This window comes from Aquarana catesbeiana, linkage group LG04 (genome assembly GCF_042186555.1).
Source record: "Aquarana catesbeiana isolate 2022-GZ linkage group LG04, ASM4218655v1, whole genome shotgun sequence".
Classification (NCBI taxonomy): Eukaryota; Metazoa; Chordata; class Amphibia; order Anura; family Ranidae; genus Aquarana; species Aquarana catesbeiana.
In genome coordinates this window covers 139195478-139214222 of record NC_133327.1, presented here as the reverse complement: position 1 = coordinate 139214222, position 18745 = coordinate 139195478, and the positions used below count along the sequence as shown (strand labels likewise).

Below are 18745 nucleotides of genomic sequence, written 5' to 3'. Positions count from 1 at the left end.
TATAACTTAAAATACTACGCTGAGACAAAGTGACAGATTTTATTCAATGACAACAAGGCACATGAAATATACTACAGAATAGCTCAAAAAAAATAAAATAGCATGCAATTGCAATTTGCAAGCAATCCATTCCATTTCAAATCAAATGTATTCAGTTCAATTATATTTTTTTGGTACAAGTCAGATGTACTGCAGTCCAGACATAACTACCTTGCATGCCAGGAGCAGCACCATAAAAAAAAAAAAAAGGATTGGTTAGCTTTTATTTTATTTTTTAAAGCTGCCTCCTGGGGTTTAGCTTTTAAATTGATATCGTCCCGTCCCCCCCCCCCCCTCAGATTTTACTCCCGCTATAAATCATTCTATGATATTATTCTACGTTACCAGCAAAGGTGGACCATGTCTGCAGTGTGGAAATATTTTAAAGTTTCTGATAAAGACCCCAAATTTGCAATCTGTACGCTTTGCTCAACAGAAATTTCAAGAGGGGGTACAGTGCCAAAGAATTTTTCAACAACAGGTTTGATACACCACCTGAAAACACGTCATCCAGTTCAGCATTCTGATTACAAGAAAACAGTGCCACTTTCAAAAAGTGCCTCAGGCTTAACACCATCTGTGGCCACAGTGTTTGAAAAGGTTAAAAAATATGCAAGTGACAGTCCAAAGCTCATGCCATTACAGCTAAAGTTATGGAATTTATTGCATTAGACGACCAGCCATTCTCTGTTGTGGAGGACATTGGATTCCGTAGGCTCATGCAACATATTGAGCCGCGTTACTCACTACCAAGCAGACGCTTTTTTGCAGATACCAGTCTACATGAATTGTTTAGCAGTGTTAGAAAACACGTTCAGGAGCTCATGACTACCGACATCATAGCAATCAGTTTTACTACTGACATTTGGAGTTCAGATGTCAGTCCAACGAGCATGCTCAGTCTGACAGCGCAGTGGATAGATGACAAATTTCAATTGCAAAACATCCTACTTAAATCATGTGAGTTTGTTGAATCACATACTGCAGCAGCAATATCTGATGCTTTAAAAACCATGCTTAACACTTGGCACTTTGAGAAGTCTAAAGTGCATTTGATTGTCAGAGATAATGCATGGAACATGGCAAAGGCAATGGAGGACAGTGAATTTCAAAGCATACCGTGCATGGCATACACGCTACAATTGGCTGTGAATGAAGGATTGCTGAGTCAGCGCACCATATCTGATATCGTAACAAAAGGAAATAAAATTGTGGGTCACTTTAAGCCTTCTCCGCTTGCTTATTCCAGATTACAAGCTTTGCAGATGCAGTTTGGAATGGCACCAAAACGACTGCAGCAAGATGTAACCACTCATTGGAACAGCACCTACTATATGCTACAAAGTCTTTTTGAACAAAAGCGTGTTTTAGCTGCATACATTGCAGATTACGAGCTGCCAGCAACACTGAGTGCACATTAGTGGATGTTAGTTGAAAATAGTTTGTCTCTTCTATCTCCATTTGAACAGTTAACAAAAGAAATAAGCTCAGCTAATGCTTCCATTGCTGAAGTTATCCCCTTGATTGCTGCACTGAAGCGTCTGCTTGGAAAAGAGGTAGAAACAGACCATGGCGTAAAAACGGCTAAAACCAATATACTGGAGGCCGTTACCAACTGGTTTCAAGACACAGAGTCCAACCCTCTGTAACAAACATAAACCAACTCAAATGAGTCCAACCCTCTGTACTACCTTGCAACAGTTCTAGATCCTCAATTTAAAGAGCATTACTTTAATGTGGAGAAAAAGCAGCGTGTACTGGAAATAATACTGGCATAAATGTAGGTGGTGGAAGCATCTAGTGAAGGAGTTTCGAGGTGTCGCACAGAGGAAAGTGGGAAACGGTCACATACAAGTGAAGAGGAACACACTCCCTCCATATCTGATATGTTTGAAGAAATTTTACACGAATGCACCCCAATCCATAGCAGTGCCACAACAAGTGCAGCTACCCAACAGCTGGTCATTTATTTAGCTGAACAACCTATTGCCAGAGACGAAAATCCCCTTAAATATTGGCACATCAACGAAGAACGTTTTCCCTTGCTTGCACAGATTGCACGCAGATATTTATCTGCTCCAAGCACCAGTACAGAGAGTGAGAGACTATTTAGTCTAGCACCTTATATTCTTGATGAGAAGAGAAACCATCTCTCCTGTGAGAAAGCTGAACAGCTTTTGTTCTTAAAGCAAAATCTGCCACTTTTACTGAAATAGATTTAAAAATCCATAGCATAGACCAATTCATTTACCATGTTGAACATAGTAAATTAGTTGCTATTGGACTGTGCTATTGGACAATTGGAACATACAACATAGTATGACTGACTACCTAGTATGTTCCAATTGTCTAGTTGTGCCATTTGTTGGTTGTTTATTGTAGTTCTACAGTTTTTTGCACTTCAATTTAAGAGAGAACTCCAGCTTTTGAACTACTGTACTATAGTTTGTTGCTGTTGGGCCAAACTATGTCTCTCCCTAAGTTCAAAAATTAGAAAGGGGCATTGAGGCCATTGTGTAGGCCTCAGGGACTTTTAACGGTGCTGAGATCAATGAGGTAAAGAGCGTATAATAAAATGATATTTTATTTAAACAATCTCATTAAAAAAAACAGACATTGGCAAAAAACAATATACAAAACAAAAGGGGTAATTCTTTGATACAGAAATTAATACCACTTTCTCAACATGTTTCGCTTTCCTAAGCTTCTTCGGGAGATATATTGTGATATTAGAGTCAACTATGAAAATAGAAGAAAATATATATATATGTAAACAATAAAAGTAAATGTCTGCTTATACAGCATACAGTCATAATATTTGAATGTAAACAATGTACTAAATGGAAAATACAAAAAATGAGTAAATCTGTACATATATGTAGATATCATATATCAAAGTATGTGTAACATACGGTGTGTATCAGGATGATATTGAAAAAAAAAAAAAAAAAATCACAATTTGACTTATAAAAGTCTTACCTGTAGAAAAAGATATAATTAAAAAAAGGGGGTTTATGCGATGGCAAATATTTTCTCCTCAGTCCCCACCTCACTATAAAGGCATGCAGAGAGGAATAATATTTGAATGTAAACAATGTACTAAATGGAAAATACAAAAAATGAGTAAATCTGTACATATATGTAGATATCATATATCAAAGTATGTGTAACATACGGTGTGTATCAGGATGATATTGAAAAAAAAAAAAAAAAAAATCACAATTTGACTTATAAAAGTCTTACCTGTAGAAAAAGATATAATTAAAAAAAGGGGGTTTATGCGATGGCAAATATTTTCTCCTCAGTCCCCACCTCACTATAAAGGCATGCAGAGAGGAATAAAATCCCTAACGATAAAAAATATCGTTAGGGATTTTATTCCTCTCTGCATGCCTTTATAGTGAGGTGGGGACTGAGGAGAAAATATTTGCCATCGCATAAACCCCCTTTTTTTAATTATATCTTTTTCTACAGGTAAGACTTTTATAAGTCAAATTGTGATTTTTTTTTTTTTTTTTTTTTTTTTCAATATCATCCTGATACACACCGTATGTTACACATACTTTGATATATGATATCTACATATATGTACAGATTTACTCATTTTTTGTATTTTCCATTTAGTACATTGTTTACATTCAAATATTATGACTGTATGATGTATAAGCAGACATTTACTTTTATTGTTTACATATATATATATTTTCTTCTATTTTCATAGTTGACTCTAATATCACAATATATCTCCTGAAGAAGCTTAGGAAAGCGAAACACGTTGAGAAAGTGGTATTAATTTCTGTATCAAAGAATTACCCCTTTTGTTTTGTATATTGTTTTTTGCCAATGTCTGTTCTTTTTCCTTGTCAAAAGAAGTTTATTGAGTATACAATGTTATAAAGATACATAAAGTAAGTTTACAAGGATCTATAAAGTAAGCTCATTGTTTTACAGTAGGGTTTATATAGGTAAATATCATGAAATTTCAAATATTAAACATTGGGTTCACGTAAACCTAAATTAAAGATATATATCATTTCCTTAGTTACTTTTGTAGGTATTTAAATGATTTATACCTACTATACATATTGTTTACAAGTAGAGTGTATATAGGTCAAATAAATTCTGATAATGAGCTTTAATCGTAAGGTGGAGAAAAGAAAAGAGAAAGAAGAAAAAGGGTTGAAAGGTAGAGGTATGGTCCACAAGGTTGTCCCGCTCGTCAGTTTATTATTCTTTTTAGTTCTCTTTGAAGCCTTAGAATGGGTGTCTCTGTAAGTCATTTAATCTGTTACCATGGCAACAGGACAGAGTCATTGAAGTTTGACAGGAACTGTTGTTTTATCCAAGGATGCCAAAGTTTTTCAAATTTTGGAATTTGATTTTGATCGATGGCTACCATCTTAGCATGGGACATTGTATTATTCATTCTGTGAATTGTTTCTGCTAGTACCAATGTAGGAGATTTCCATGCCTTGGCCACTGTTTGTTTTGCAGCCGTTATTAGTTGGATCATAAGTTTGAATTGAGAGAGTGTTAACCATTCCGGTTTTAGATTAAGTAAAGTTAAATATGGATCTGGTTGTATTATTTTTTTAAATATTTTAGATGCAATCACGAAGACTTCCTTCCAAAAGGTTTGGATTACTGGGCACGTCCACCATATGTGTAAATATGTGCCTATTTCTGGGCATCCTCGAAAACAAAGAGCTGAGGTATTAGGTGAATATTTTGCCACTCTAGCGGGTACAAGGTACCAGCGAGTTAGGACTTTATAATTTGTCTCCAGTGCTAAGATGTTGGGTGAAGATGACTTAGATGTGAGCCATATGTTAGACCAGTCCGTGTCTTCTAAAGTTCGTCCCAGGTCCTCCTCCCACCTCTGAACGTAAGAGGGTCTATTAAGATTTGGTACTCCATATAATTGATTATAAAGTGATGAAATTGTACCTTTAGCAAATGGATCTTTTGTACAGATTGATTCAAAAATGGATAATTGGGATAATGGTGTATCCCCCTTTAGGAATGGTGTATAGAAATTTTTGATTTGGAGATATCTAAATATCTCAGAGTTTGGTAGATCATATTTTTCTCTAAGCGATGGGAATGAAAGGAATGATTAATGCCCCATACACATGGTCGGATTTTCCGACAGAAAATGTGTGATAGGACCTTGTTGTCGGAAATTCCGACCGTGTGTGGGCTCCATCACACATTTTCCATCGGATTTTCCGACACACAAAGTTTGAGAGCAGGATATAAAGTTTTCCGACAACAAAATCCGTTGTCGGAAATTCCGATCGTGTGTACACAAATCCGACGGACAAAGTGCCACGCATGCTCAGAATAAATAAAGAGATGAAAGCTATTGGCCACTGCCCCGTTTATAGTCCCGACGTACGTGTTTTACGTCACCGCGTTTAGAACGATCGGATTTTCCGTCAACTTTGTGTGACCGTGTGTATGCAAGACAAGTTTGAGCCAACATCCGTCGGAAAAAATCATAGGATTTTGTTGTCGGAATGTCCGAACAAAGTCCGACCGTGTGTACGGGGCATTAGATGCTATGAAGTCATTTAGTGTCTGAATGCCTGATGTTGTCCAAGCTTTAAAAGAATTTGGGTAGATCCATGCCGGATAAAAGGCCGGATTTCTGATAAAAGAAAGGAGAGGATTGTGTGGAGATTGTAACTGATATTTGGTTTTTAGTTTATCCCAGAGAGATAAGAAGTGTTTAGTTATAGGATTATGAATTTTAAAGCGGTCTTTAGGATCAAGCCATAATAAATTTGATATTAATAGAGGGTCATTTTCTGAAGCCTCTATAAATACCCATAATGGGATTTCCTGTTTTGCATGGTATTTGGACAGACTGGCCAAACTGTCTGTTTTTTTTTAATGAGATTGTTTAAATAAAATATCATTTTATTATACGCTCTTTACCTCATTGATCTCAGCACCGTTAAAAGTCCCTGAGGCCTACACAATGGCCTCAATGCCCCTTTCTAATTTTTGAACTTATTGTTTGGGATGTGGTGCTTTTGAATTTTCCTCTTTTCCGAATTTTCTTATGTCTCTCCCTAAGCTGTCAGCCCGCTGCATGTACAAATGCAAAACTGTATGTTCTGTATCTGTGGCTGTCTACATACTACAGTACTATACTATATGTGTTCCGAGGATGGGCGGTGACTTCCATAAACACAGACTAGTCTGCATTGCTTGCTGTGATTGGCTGAGCACCGCTGCTGTAGACTAATCTGTGTTCCACTTCCAGGATGTCTTTGCCCATACCCGGGGCCGGAACACAGTGCGGTCTACTGTATGACTAGTATGTATCTAACCCGCAGCTACATACATACACTTTTATATCGCACATCCAGCCGCTGACACCTTAGGGAGAGAACTTGGGGAAAAAACTACTAGTTCTCATTTAAGTTGAAAGAAAATAATAAAATAAACATTTTATTATAGCATAGCACTGTACTATGTTGTATTTACAGAAACTGTGAAATAACCGCCTTCTGCCATATTTCTGTTATGGTTAGTTTAGAGAGTTGTTCTTTAAAGTACTTACTTATACACAGTTTGTTGAAGTTCTGTTGTTGGGCCAAACTATGTCATTGTCTCTCGGCTCTCTCCCTAAGCTGTCAGCCCGCTGCATGTGCAAAACTGTATGTTCTGTATCTGTGGCTGTCTACATACAGTACTATATACACTATACCGCACTGTGTTCCGGGTATGGACGGCAGGGGCGGACTGACAACTCATGGGGCCCCCGGGCAATAGGAGATCCTGGGGCCCCCTGTCCCCGCTCATGTGTTCCCACCCACACTCAAGCCACACCCACACAAATCCCCACCTACATTTTGCACTGCCCACACTACATGCGTTCGCCACAGAATTACATTAAAGAAAGTGCAACAATGGTACCTTTCCAAAATTAAAGTGATTGTAAAGGCTCTTTTTTTTTTTTAAATAACAAACATATCATACTTGCCTCCACTGTGCAGCTCGTTTTGCACAGAATGGCCCCAAACCTCAACATCTGGGGGTGGCTCTCGCGGCTCCTCCCCACATCAGATAACTCCCTAGGAGAAGCGCTCTCCGGGGGGGGGGTTACCTTGCAGGTGGGCTCCCGTGTCCAGCATTTGCGTCTATAGACACGTTTACATACATGTGCTCATCCTACATAAAGCTTTTCATATAGAGCATGTGTGGGGATCATGGGGGTGCTTTACATTTTTTTTTTTATTATTTTTATTAACTTTATATCATTTTCACTGATCACCAATGTAAGGAGCATTCTTCCCACTGATCACCAATGTAAGGAACATTCTTCTCACTGATCACCAATATAAGGAGCATTCTTCCCACTGACCACCAATGTAAAGAGCATTCTTCCCACTGATCACCAATGTATAGAAACATTCTTCTCACTGACCACCAATGTAAGGAACATTCTTCTCACTGACCACCAATGTAAGGAACATTCTTCTCACTGACCACCAATGTAAGGAACATTCTTCTCACTGACCACCAATGTAAGGAACATTCTTCTCACTGACCACCAATGTATAGAAACATTCTTCTCACTGACCACCAATGTAAGGAACATTCTTCTCACTGATCACCAATGTAAGGAACATTCTTCTCACTGACCACCAATGTAAGGAACATTCTTCTCACTGACCACCAATGTAAGGAACATTCTTCTCACTGACCACCAATGTAAGGAACATTCTTCCCACTGACCACCAATGTAAGGAACATTCTTCCCACTGACCACCAATGTAAGGAACATTCTTCCCACTGACCACCAATGTAAGGAACATTCTTCTCACTGACATCCAATGTATAGAAACATTCTTCTCACTGACCACCAATGTAAGGAACATTCTTCCCACTGACCACCAATGTAAGGAACATTCTTCCCACTGACCACCAATGTATAGAAACATTCTTCTCACTGACCACCAATGTAAGGAACATTCTTCCCACTGACCACCAATGTAAGGAACATTCTTCCCACTGACCACCAATGTAAGGAACATTCTTCCCACTGACCACCAATGTAAGGAACATTCTTCCCACTGACCACCAATGTATAGAAACATTCTTCTCACTGACCACCAATGTAAGGAACATTCTTCTCACTGATCACCAATGTAAGGAACATTCTTCCCACTGACCACCAATGTAAGGAACATTCTTCCCACTGACCACCAATGTATAGAAACATTCTTCTCACTGACATCCAATGTAAGGAACATTCTTCCCAATATTTATTTAATCCATATTGAGCACTATATTTGATTGGCTGCTTCTGCTTGGCACACACGCACAATCACAATCACGCACATGATGATGAAGTCATCATCATGTGCGATTGTGCGTGTTTGCCAGGCCTAAGCAGAAGCAAACAGCCAATCAAATATAGTGCTCAATATGGATTCAATAAATATGCATAGCCATAGATATCATAAATGACTTCAGGAGATAACCAGAGACTGCGAATGTGACAACAGGAGATAACCAGAGACTGCGAATGCAACTACAGGAAATAACCAGACTACGAATGCGACTACAGGAGATAACCAGACTGGGGATGCGACTACAGGAAATAACCAGACTGCGAATGCGACTACAGGAGATAACCAGAGACTAGGGATGCGACTACAGGAGATAACCAGACTGCGAATGTGACTACAGGAAATAACCAGAGACTGCGAATGCGACTACAGGAAATAACCAGACTGCGAATGCGACTACAGGAAGTAACCAGACTGCGAATGCGACTACAGGAAATAACCAGATTGCGAATGCAACTACAGGAAGTAACCAGAGACTGCGAATGCGACTACATTAAATAACCAGAGACTGCGAATGCAACTACAGGAAATGACCAGAGACTGCGAATGCGACTACAGGAAATGACCAGACTGCAAATGCGACTACAGGAAATGACCAGACTGCGAATGCGACTACAGGAAATGACCAGACTGCGAGTGCGACTACAGGAAATGACCAGACTGCGAATGCGACTACAGGAGATAACCAGAGACTGCGAATGCGACAACAGGAGATAACCAGACTGCGAATACGACTACAGGAAGTAACCAGACTGCGAATACGACTACAGGAAGTAACCAGACTGCGAATGCGACTACAGGAGATAACCATAGACTGCGAATGCGACTACAGGAAATGACCAGACTGCGAATGCGACTACAGGAAATGACCAGACTGCGAATGCGACTACAGGAAATGACCAGACTGCGAATGCGACTACAGGAGATAACCAGAGACTGCGAATGCGACAACAGGAGATAACCAGACTGCGAATGCGACTACAGGAAGTAACCAGACTGCGAATGCGACTATAGGAGATAACCAGACTGGGGATGCGACTACAGGAGTTGACCAGGTAGCCAGTTTTAAAATTCAAACTTTCAGCAATGCACAGCTATACACGGGGATAAACAACATTTCCAGGGATGCTTTAGCAAAAAAAAAGGGGTCTACAGGCCGGGTATATACGGTAGGCAGAAGGACCTACCTGACCAGTCGGGCTCACCTCCCGCTCTCAGAGGTCCGGGGGCGGGGCTTTCGTCGGTAGGGGGCGGGGCTTTCATCGATAGGGGCGGAGCTTTCGTCAGTAGGGGGCGGAGCTTTCGTCGGTAGGGGCGGGGATTTTTGTGGTCCAGAGCGGAGCTCTCAGAAGTGCAGGAGAGACGCTCTATACAGACTCAGACTACATGAGGAGGGGCGGGGCAGGGCAGGGTCAGAGCGTCAGTGGAGCTCCCTGCCCCGCCCCTCCCTGCTGACAGAGCCTCTCTCATCCTAAGCCGAGGTCTGCTCTGGCAGCGGGCTGGCCGCGGCGACCGGGAGGACGGGGTTTTCGTGTGGTGCGGCGGGCGGCTTTTTTCCGCTGCTGACTGAGCAGCTCATGGGGCCCCTCCTGACGTCGGGCCCTCGGTCGGCGACCGAGTGACCGAATGGTCAGTCCGCCCCTGCTACAGGAGATAACCAGAGACTGCGAATGTGACAACAGGAGATAACCAGAGACTGCGAATGCAACTACAGGAAATAACCAGACTACGAATGCAACTACAGGAGATAACCAGACTGGGGATGCGACTACAGGAAATAACCAGACTGCGAATGCGACTACAGGAGATAACCAGAGACTAGGGATGCGACTACAGGAGATAACCAGACTGCGAATGTGACTACAGGAAATAACCAGAGACTGCGAATGCGACTACAGGAAATAACCAGACTGCGAATGCGACTACAGGAAGTAACCAGACTGCGAATGCGACTACAGGAAATAACCAGATTGCGAATGCAACTACAGGAAGTAACCAGAGACTGCGAATGCGACTACATTAAATAACCAGAGACTGCGAATGCAACTACAGGAAATGACCAGAGACTGCGAATGCGACTGCAGGAAATGACCAGACTGCGAATGCGACTACAGGAAATGACCAGACTGCGAATGCGACTACAGGAAATGACCAGACTGCAAGTGCGACTACAGGAAATGACCAGACTGCGAATGCGACTACAGGAGATAACCAGAGACTGCGAATGCAACAACAGGAGATAACCAGACTGCGAATACGACTACAGGAAGTAACCAGACTGCGAATGCGACTACAGGAGATAACCATAGACTGCGAATGCGACTACAGGAAATGACCAGACTGCGAATGCGACTACAGGAAATGACCAGACTGCGAATGCGACTACAGGAAATGACCAGACTGCGAATGCGACTACATAAGATAACCAGAGACTGCGAATGCGACAACAGGAGATAACCAGACTGCGAATGCGACTACAGGAAGTAACCAGACTGCGAATGCGACTATAGGAGATAACCAGACTGGGGATGCGACTACAGGAGATGACCAGGTAGCCAGTTTTAAAATTCAAACTTTCAGCAATGCACAGCTATACACGGGGATAAACAACATTTCCAGGGATGCTTTAGCAAAAAAAAAGGGGTCTACAGGCCGGGTATATACGGTAGGCAGAAGGACCTACCTGACCAGTCGGGCTCACCTCCCGCTCTCAGAGGTCCGGGGGCGGGGCTTTCGTCGGTAGGGGGCGGGGCTTTCATCGATAGGGGCGGAGCTTTCGTCAGTAGGGGGCGGAGCTTTCGTCGGTAGGGGCGGGGATTTTTGTGGTCCAGAGCGGAGCTCTCAGAAGTGCAGGAGAGACGCTCTATACAGACTCAGACTACATGAGGAGGGGCGGGGCAGGGCAGGGTCAGAGCGTCAGTGGAGATCCCTGCCCCGCCCCTCCCTGCTGACAGAGCCTCTCTCATCCTAAGCCGAGGTCTGCTCTGGCAGCGGGCTGGCCGCGGCGACCGGGAGGACGGGGTTTTCGTGTGGTGCGGCGGGCGGCTTTTTTCCGCTGCTGACTGAGCAGCTCATGGGGCCCCTCCTGACGTCGGGCCCTCGGTCGGCGACCGAGTGACCGAATGGTCAGTCCGCCCCTGATGGACGGAGACTTCCATAAACACAGACTAGTCTACATTGCTTGCTGTGATTGGCTGAGCTGCTGTAGACTAGTCTGTGTTCCAGGATGTCTCCGCCCATACCCGGGGCCGGAACACAGTGCGGTCTACTGTATGACTATGTATGTAACATAGTGCGGTCTACTGTATGACTATGTATGTTACCCGCAGCTACATGCATACACTTATCGCACATCCAGCCACTGACACCTTAGGGAGAGAGAACTGAATTACTAGTTCTGATGTAAGTTGGAAATTAATAAAATATAAAAAAAAGTCAGGCTTTGGCATTTTTATATTATTATTATATTAATATTAATTATTATTATTAATATTATATATTATTATTTATTTTATTTTTTTTGTGCCTGTTTTATTTGGTATGGTGGTGCAATGTGCACTGACTGAAATCTTATTTTATTTTATTTTTATTTTCTGTGTCCACTGTCCAATTTTATGTGGGTTACTTTTTATTAAAGTACTTTTTGACATTACTGGATTGTAGTATTCTTTTCTTCATAAATTTGATGATTAAGTTGAATATAAATATAATGAATAGGAATGTAACACAAATTTGTATATCCAATAATTTTTTTGGGTAATATATAAAAAAAAGCTTATTTTGGTTTCGGTGCTGTTTCGGTATCGGTTTCGGTTTTCGGGTGCAAGGAAGATTTATTTTCGGTATCAGTTTCGGCACCAAAAAACCCATTCGTTGCATCCCTAGTAGCAACCATTTTAGATGAAAAGAATAATTGTGCTAACTGATACTTGGTGGACTACTGCTCCCAGCAAGTCTGGTGCAAATCCTGCCAACCCTCCTGGCTTCAGCGACTTGACTTCAATAACACCACAGTCTCTCCCTCTGGCTCCACATCCAATCCTGGCATGTCTCTCCCAGAGTTTCTCACTGTGCTTCTCACTCACCAACCCCCAGCATGGATCCCTCCTGAATGACATTCACGGCAGTGCTCCAGACTGTCCTCCTCCTGCTTCTGTTCCAGGACACCTCTCAATGACCGTGTAGAGAGAGGCACCCTCCCAGCTCCCGAGCTCCAGGCCTGAGTTAACCCCCCCCCCCCCAGAAAGAGGGTTTCCTCAGGGCCACGACAGTCTAACACTCCATCTCAGTTCTTCCACCCGACAACTCCTCCTACAGCAGGCTGACCATGGGTATATATAGGAGGCCTGCCCCCTGCCAATCCTAGTTGGGGATTGGTCAGTGCTCCCAAATACACCCCTTGTCACTCCAGCACTCTGCCCTGCCTCTTTTTCAAAGCCTTCTCACTGGAAACAGAGGAGGCGCCAGAGAGCTGAGGCACATGTCAGTCACCTGCTGCTACACTAAACCACTCCCCTACCCCCAGATCAAAAATAAACAGGCCTAGCTCACAGCTTGGACTGCCTAAATTTACCTGTACTGACAGTAAAACACAAACACTACTCTAGCACCTACCTACCTAAGGTAGAGGCTACATGTGGAAAGTCTTTTATTCTCAAATATAAAGGTCCCAGGCCAGGGATGCTATGAGCAAGCCTATGGCCAGGAGTATGACACATTATGGTTGAAGGTAATCCAGCTACAGGTGGGTAGCTGTCCTATCCAATAAGAAGCAGGGAGGGACTTGTACAGTTTGGCGCCAACACCTGCCCGATCATAGTCCCCCTTTCTCTTGAATAAAATTATGAATCCGCGAATGATTAGCATAAGGACGTTGAAAAAGAACAGACAAACAAGCTTTTACCATGGTTAGAATTGGTGAATCCAAAAAGCCCCTGTCTTTCAGAAACTAGGTTTTACCAAACCAGGCTGTAAAAACCAGCTAACCAGAAACAGGGTGGAAGACTGGTCCATGCGATAATAGTTCTGGCCAATAGTAGATACCACAGTACACTGGCTAACAGGCAAACAAGGCTGGCGTACCATACCACAATGTCTGAGGCCACTCTGGAGCAATGAGAATGACTGAAATCCTCTCAGCCTGGATACTTCGAAAGTAGATGAAGTAAAAGCTTCAGTGGAAGAAAGGCATAGATCAGGGATAACTGATTCCACAGCGCTACGAGTGCATCTGCTGCATCCAATGTTAAGTCCTGTGTCCTGGAGACAAATCTGTCCAGTTTAATCAAAAAGCTAGTAAGTAAACAACGCAAACATATATCCCTGAACACCTCCAGATGAAGTGATTATTCCCCAGGTCCAGATGTTATCTGCTGAGAAAATCTGCCTGCCAGTTCTCCACCCCAGTAATGTGCACCACTGAAAAGGCTGGCACTTTAAAATCTGCCCAGGACAGGATAGACTCTACCTCCATTGATGTTGCATCCCTCCTTGTGACCCCCTGTTGACTCATGTAGGCCACAGCTCATGACTCATTGTCCAACTGAATCTAGACCAAATGTCCATTCAGGAGGGCCCCAATGAAGTATTGTAAGCTCTTCTGAGCAGGGCCCTCTTAATCCTCTTGTATTTTATTGTATTATAACTGTATTGTCTCCCTTTTATATTGTAAAGCGCTGCGTAAACTGTTGGAGCTATATAAATCCTGTATAGTAATAATAATGAAGTAAAGTAAGGTGAATTACTTGTATCTTAAGGAAATTGATGGTAAGCGGTGATTCCTCCAAGGACCAACAACCACAAACCCACAGAGGGCTCAGAACTCTGCCCCAAACTACAAGACTGACATTCATCATGACAATCTTCCATTGCAGAGGAAGAAAAAAATGTACCTTGTCGAGGGCCAGACTGAATTTGTCCCATGCCATGATAATGTTCTGTCACATATCTTTTGAGTGGAATTGAGCCAGTGGAACCACTATGAAGGTGGATACCAACAATTCCAACATTGACAAGCAGCTTTGAGCTAGGTTCACACTGCTGTGATATGATTTTGATACGACTTTCAGTGTTATTATGTAGTGCTACTTGGATACAACTTCGATAAGATTTGTATATTCTATGGGGCTAAAATCACACTGGAATTTAACCAAAGTAGTACAGGCACCATTTCCGAAATCCTTCCATGCTGAGTCACATCGATGTGAATGGGCACCATAGAAAACAATGTGAATTCTCCTTGTCATGCGATTCTTTGCGACTCAAGTCACATGTGAAATCGCACTAGTGTGAACCAAGCCTTACAGGGAGGACTGACACCAGGACTGAAGATGCTGAGCATGACTCTGCATTTTTATCAACTTCTCCTGTGGCAGGAAGAGGTTGGCTTTATATTATTCAGGAGAAGGCCCAAGTACCCCAAGCACTATGATGGATTTATAAAGGACTGCTCAATGTTCAGGATTTATCCAAAGTCCTAAAAGGTCTGCAGCATGATTGACACATTGGAGTTCAAGGCCAGAAAGGTTTGCTCTCAAAGCAACAGATCTGCTAAGAATCCAATAATTGGAATACTCATGAGGCAGAGAAGGCCCAGGATTGGAGCTAGAATTTTTGTAAAGAATTCTGAAGTCAAAATAGTACTGTCAAGGCAGCATCAGTTGACTATGTGTTTGTGCACCAATGCACAGAACAAGAATAACCTCCAGCCACATTTGTGGGAAAACGCTATTTCATGTGAGCAAACTAATTCACACAGGCATGCTGCCTAATTCCAATATTGTTACCAGGTGGCCTATTTAAGGAACAGAGCTAAGCCTGGAACTTCCTGAATGTCATTTAGCTGTTACCCTGCAACCCAAACTCACTTCTTTTCCTGTGATCTGCTTACCAGTTGCTGACTCAGCCTTCCCCTGGACCCATCTTTGCTCTAACTTCCTGTTCTGACCTGGCTTGATCCCGACCTTGTCGATGTTAGTCTGCTGACTCCCTGTTTGACCTCGACCTGCCTGCTGACTAGGATTCTGCTCACCTTCTGGTCTGTCCTTAGCCCCTCCCTGACCATAACTGCATTCCAATGGTGTTTTGACCAGAGGTATAAAGAAAGTCATCTCGGCTTCCTACAAGGGACATGATAAAGACCAGAGGAAAGGGCCACAAACAAAGTATTTGTTGCCCACATCAAAGTAAAGCTTTCACTATTGGCATCTTATGTCGATGAATGCCAAGAAGTTTCTGTGATATAGGAATGCAAAAATTACCTAAATAGATTACATATAAAAATTTTAAGGATGTACAAAAGCATTGAGAGCCAAGTAGAGGATGGGTCGCACAAGGGTTGGCTCTCTGAATGAGACACTGGGCCAATGGCTGGATAGTGTGTAACAACCCCTGGTGAGCCAACTCCCTAGCTATCTAACAGATACTAACCATCTCTTGAGCTTCGCGAGTGTTACTCAATGGGATGATCATGCCATGTGGATCACCTGTGATGTCTCCAGTCTTTACTCCTCCATTCTGCACACACTAGCTATTGAAGCTGTCAATTATTATTTGGAACATCACATGTTGACACTTGAAGTCAACATGTTCGTTTTAGATGTTCTCCAGTATCTGTTGCCTTCAATGGAGACCTTTTTCTTTAGCCCGGGTTCACACCTATGCGAATTAGATGCGGCTTACACCGCATCTAATTCGCAGGACATTTTAAAATACATTCATATGAATGTATCTGGTTCACATATGTGCGTTGCATTCGCACTGCGCATTGCACAAAAAACGTGTGCGTTTTTTGGGCATTGCGGTGCGAACTACAAGCCTATTATCTCCTATGGGAACGCATCTGATTCGCAGATGCATTGCGTTCTGAACAAGGATTTTCTCTTTCTCCTCACTACACCTCCCCCTCTCCCCCCCCCCTCCCTCCCCCTCTCCCTGCTCTCTAATCCTGAGCAAAAACGCAATGAATCCGTTGAACAGGAGATTGTTATCTCCCCAGTGAAACCTGAGCTTCAATTCGCACCGCACATGTGTGAAACCAGGCTCAGAAGTGTGGAGCAGCGATGTGGGTGAAATTTTTGCCCTCATTAGCTAATCTGTATATGGGATGGTGGGAGCGTCACCACACATATATAGGGGTGGCAATGCCTTCAGATCCCATATCACAGGGAATATAAGGGTTCAGCATCCAAAAATGAGTCCTCTGGAGGATCTCTGACAGAATCAGAGATATTAGGCATCTCTGCTTCAGACTCCCCGGAGAGGGTTTAATGTCAGCACTGTGTGTGAGAGTCACTGACAGTCTGTCACACGGGGTCACAACCTGGAAACACTAGTATGCAGGAGGCTGTTATTAAATTAGGGTGATTAAATAGAACCTGTGCCCCCTTATAGCAGATGTCCATATATCAGATGTCCCTATCAGAGTTCCCCTTTACATCAAGAGTCCTTATGAGAGTTCCTCTTTACATCATAGGTACTTATCAGAGTTCCCCTTTACGTCAGTTTCCCATCAGAGTGCCCCCTTACATCAAGGTTCCTATCAGAGTGCCCCCTTACATCAGGGTCCCCATCAGAGTGCCTCTTTATATCAAGTTTCCCCATCAGAGTGCCCCTTACATCAGAGTTTTCATCACAGTGCCCCTTTACATCAGGGCCACCACCAGAGTGCCCCCTTACTACAGATTTCCCCATCAGCTTCCCCCCATACATCAGGTGTCCCCATCAGAGCACCCCTTACATCAGTGCTCCATCAAAGTGCCCTCTTACTTCAGATTTCCCCATCTGAGTGCCCCTTACATCAGTGTCCCCATCAGAAACCCCCTCTTATATGATCAGTTATGCCCATCAGTGTGCCCCTTTACATTAGGGGTCCCCATTAGAGTGCCCCCTTACATCAGTTGTCCCCATTTAAGTGTCTCCTTACATCAAGTGTCACCATCAGAGAGCCCTCTTATAACAGGTGTCCCTATCAAAGTGCTCCCGTACATGGATTGTCCCCATCAATATCAACTTACATCAACTGTCTGCAGACTGACTGGTTCATGGATCAGTGGATGCACTCTCAATGACTTGGAGGACACAACTAAAATCTGGGGGGCATAGCCCACCCCAGCACCCCCCTCAATCCAGCCCTGTAGCATAAGAGAAACTTCTGTTCTCCTAAGGACACTAAACCGTAAAAGAAAACCAACCTCCCTGAACCTGCCACTTCCTGTATCCCCCTCTCTGTACTGACCACGGTGGTCAGGGCTTCTGAGCCCTGACCACCATAGTCAGAGTTCGTCCCGCCTTCATACACAGCCCTGCTCTCAGCTCTCCTCTCTCTCCCCCTCACCCCCTCCTCTCTGCCTGTCATCTGTGTGTCTGTGTGTCTGTGTGTCTCTGTCTCCGCCCCCCCCTGCCCCCGCCACTATTAGTAAAATTTAAAATTCTAAATGGTTCCTGCCAGCCCTTTTCTTATAGCCTGGCATAGCACACTGCATTAGTATTTTATAAAAATGAGCGTTACAAATACTGATTTAGCGCGATCTTCAGGCCGGTCACGTGACTCTCGACGGGTTTCCAGGGCTACTGCAGGAAAGGCTGAGTGGCCGTGTGATCTTCCCGGCTGACAGCAGAGGGAGATCTCAGCCCCTCCTGCAGAAGCCATATATCAGATGTGTACAGTGGCTGCGAATCATGTGACCGGCCTGAAGATCGTTCTAAATAGGTATTTACAGCGCTCGTTTTTTTAAAAGACTAATGCAGTGTGCTATGCCAGGCTCTAATAGAGGGTTTGGCAGTGTTTGTTATATATGGGTTAACAAACACTTTAAGTGTTGAGGTAAACGGTTAAAGGCTTGGCTTTGCGGATAGATATGTGTTACTTGTTCAGAAAAGGGAGGGTTAATTTTGACAAGGGGCTTTAGTGTAGGGGATAGAACCCAGCAAGCTACAATATTCACACTTGGTTCTTAGCAATGGAACCCTTGCACTGCAAATTACCAGTGCCAGGCTGCACACATTAAAACAAGTGTATTGTCAAATTTATAAAGGTAGTCATTTCAGCATGCATGCATGATCCAACCACCCAAAGGCCAAACTAATAGTGCACTGTAGAGCACCCAAAAAAATAAAATAAAAGTTCTGCTGACATTATTGAAAAAAAAAATTGGTTTGGGTGGGCTACCAGGAAAGAAAGGGGCAGTAACATTCAGGACAGGTTAGAACTTGTCTCAACAACCCCCCCCCCCCCCCCTCAACAATTAAGGCCATCCTATTGACAAAAGGCTTGCACTTTATCACAGCCCTAGAACCATCTTAACTATGGCTCCAGTGTCAAATACTCCCATCTTGCCAAG

General features: G+C 43.1%; 1 protein-coding gene across 1 annotated transcript in view; it reads right to left on the bottom strand.

The window, feature by feature from the left end:
- LOC141139538 (vitamin K-dependent protein C-like) overlaps nucleotides 1-18745 on the bottom strand; it is a 138310-nt gene that overhangs the window by 67863 nt on the left and 51702 nt on the right. The window lies entirely within an intron of this gene.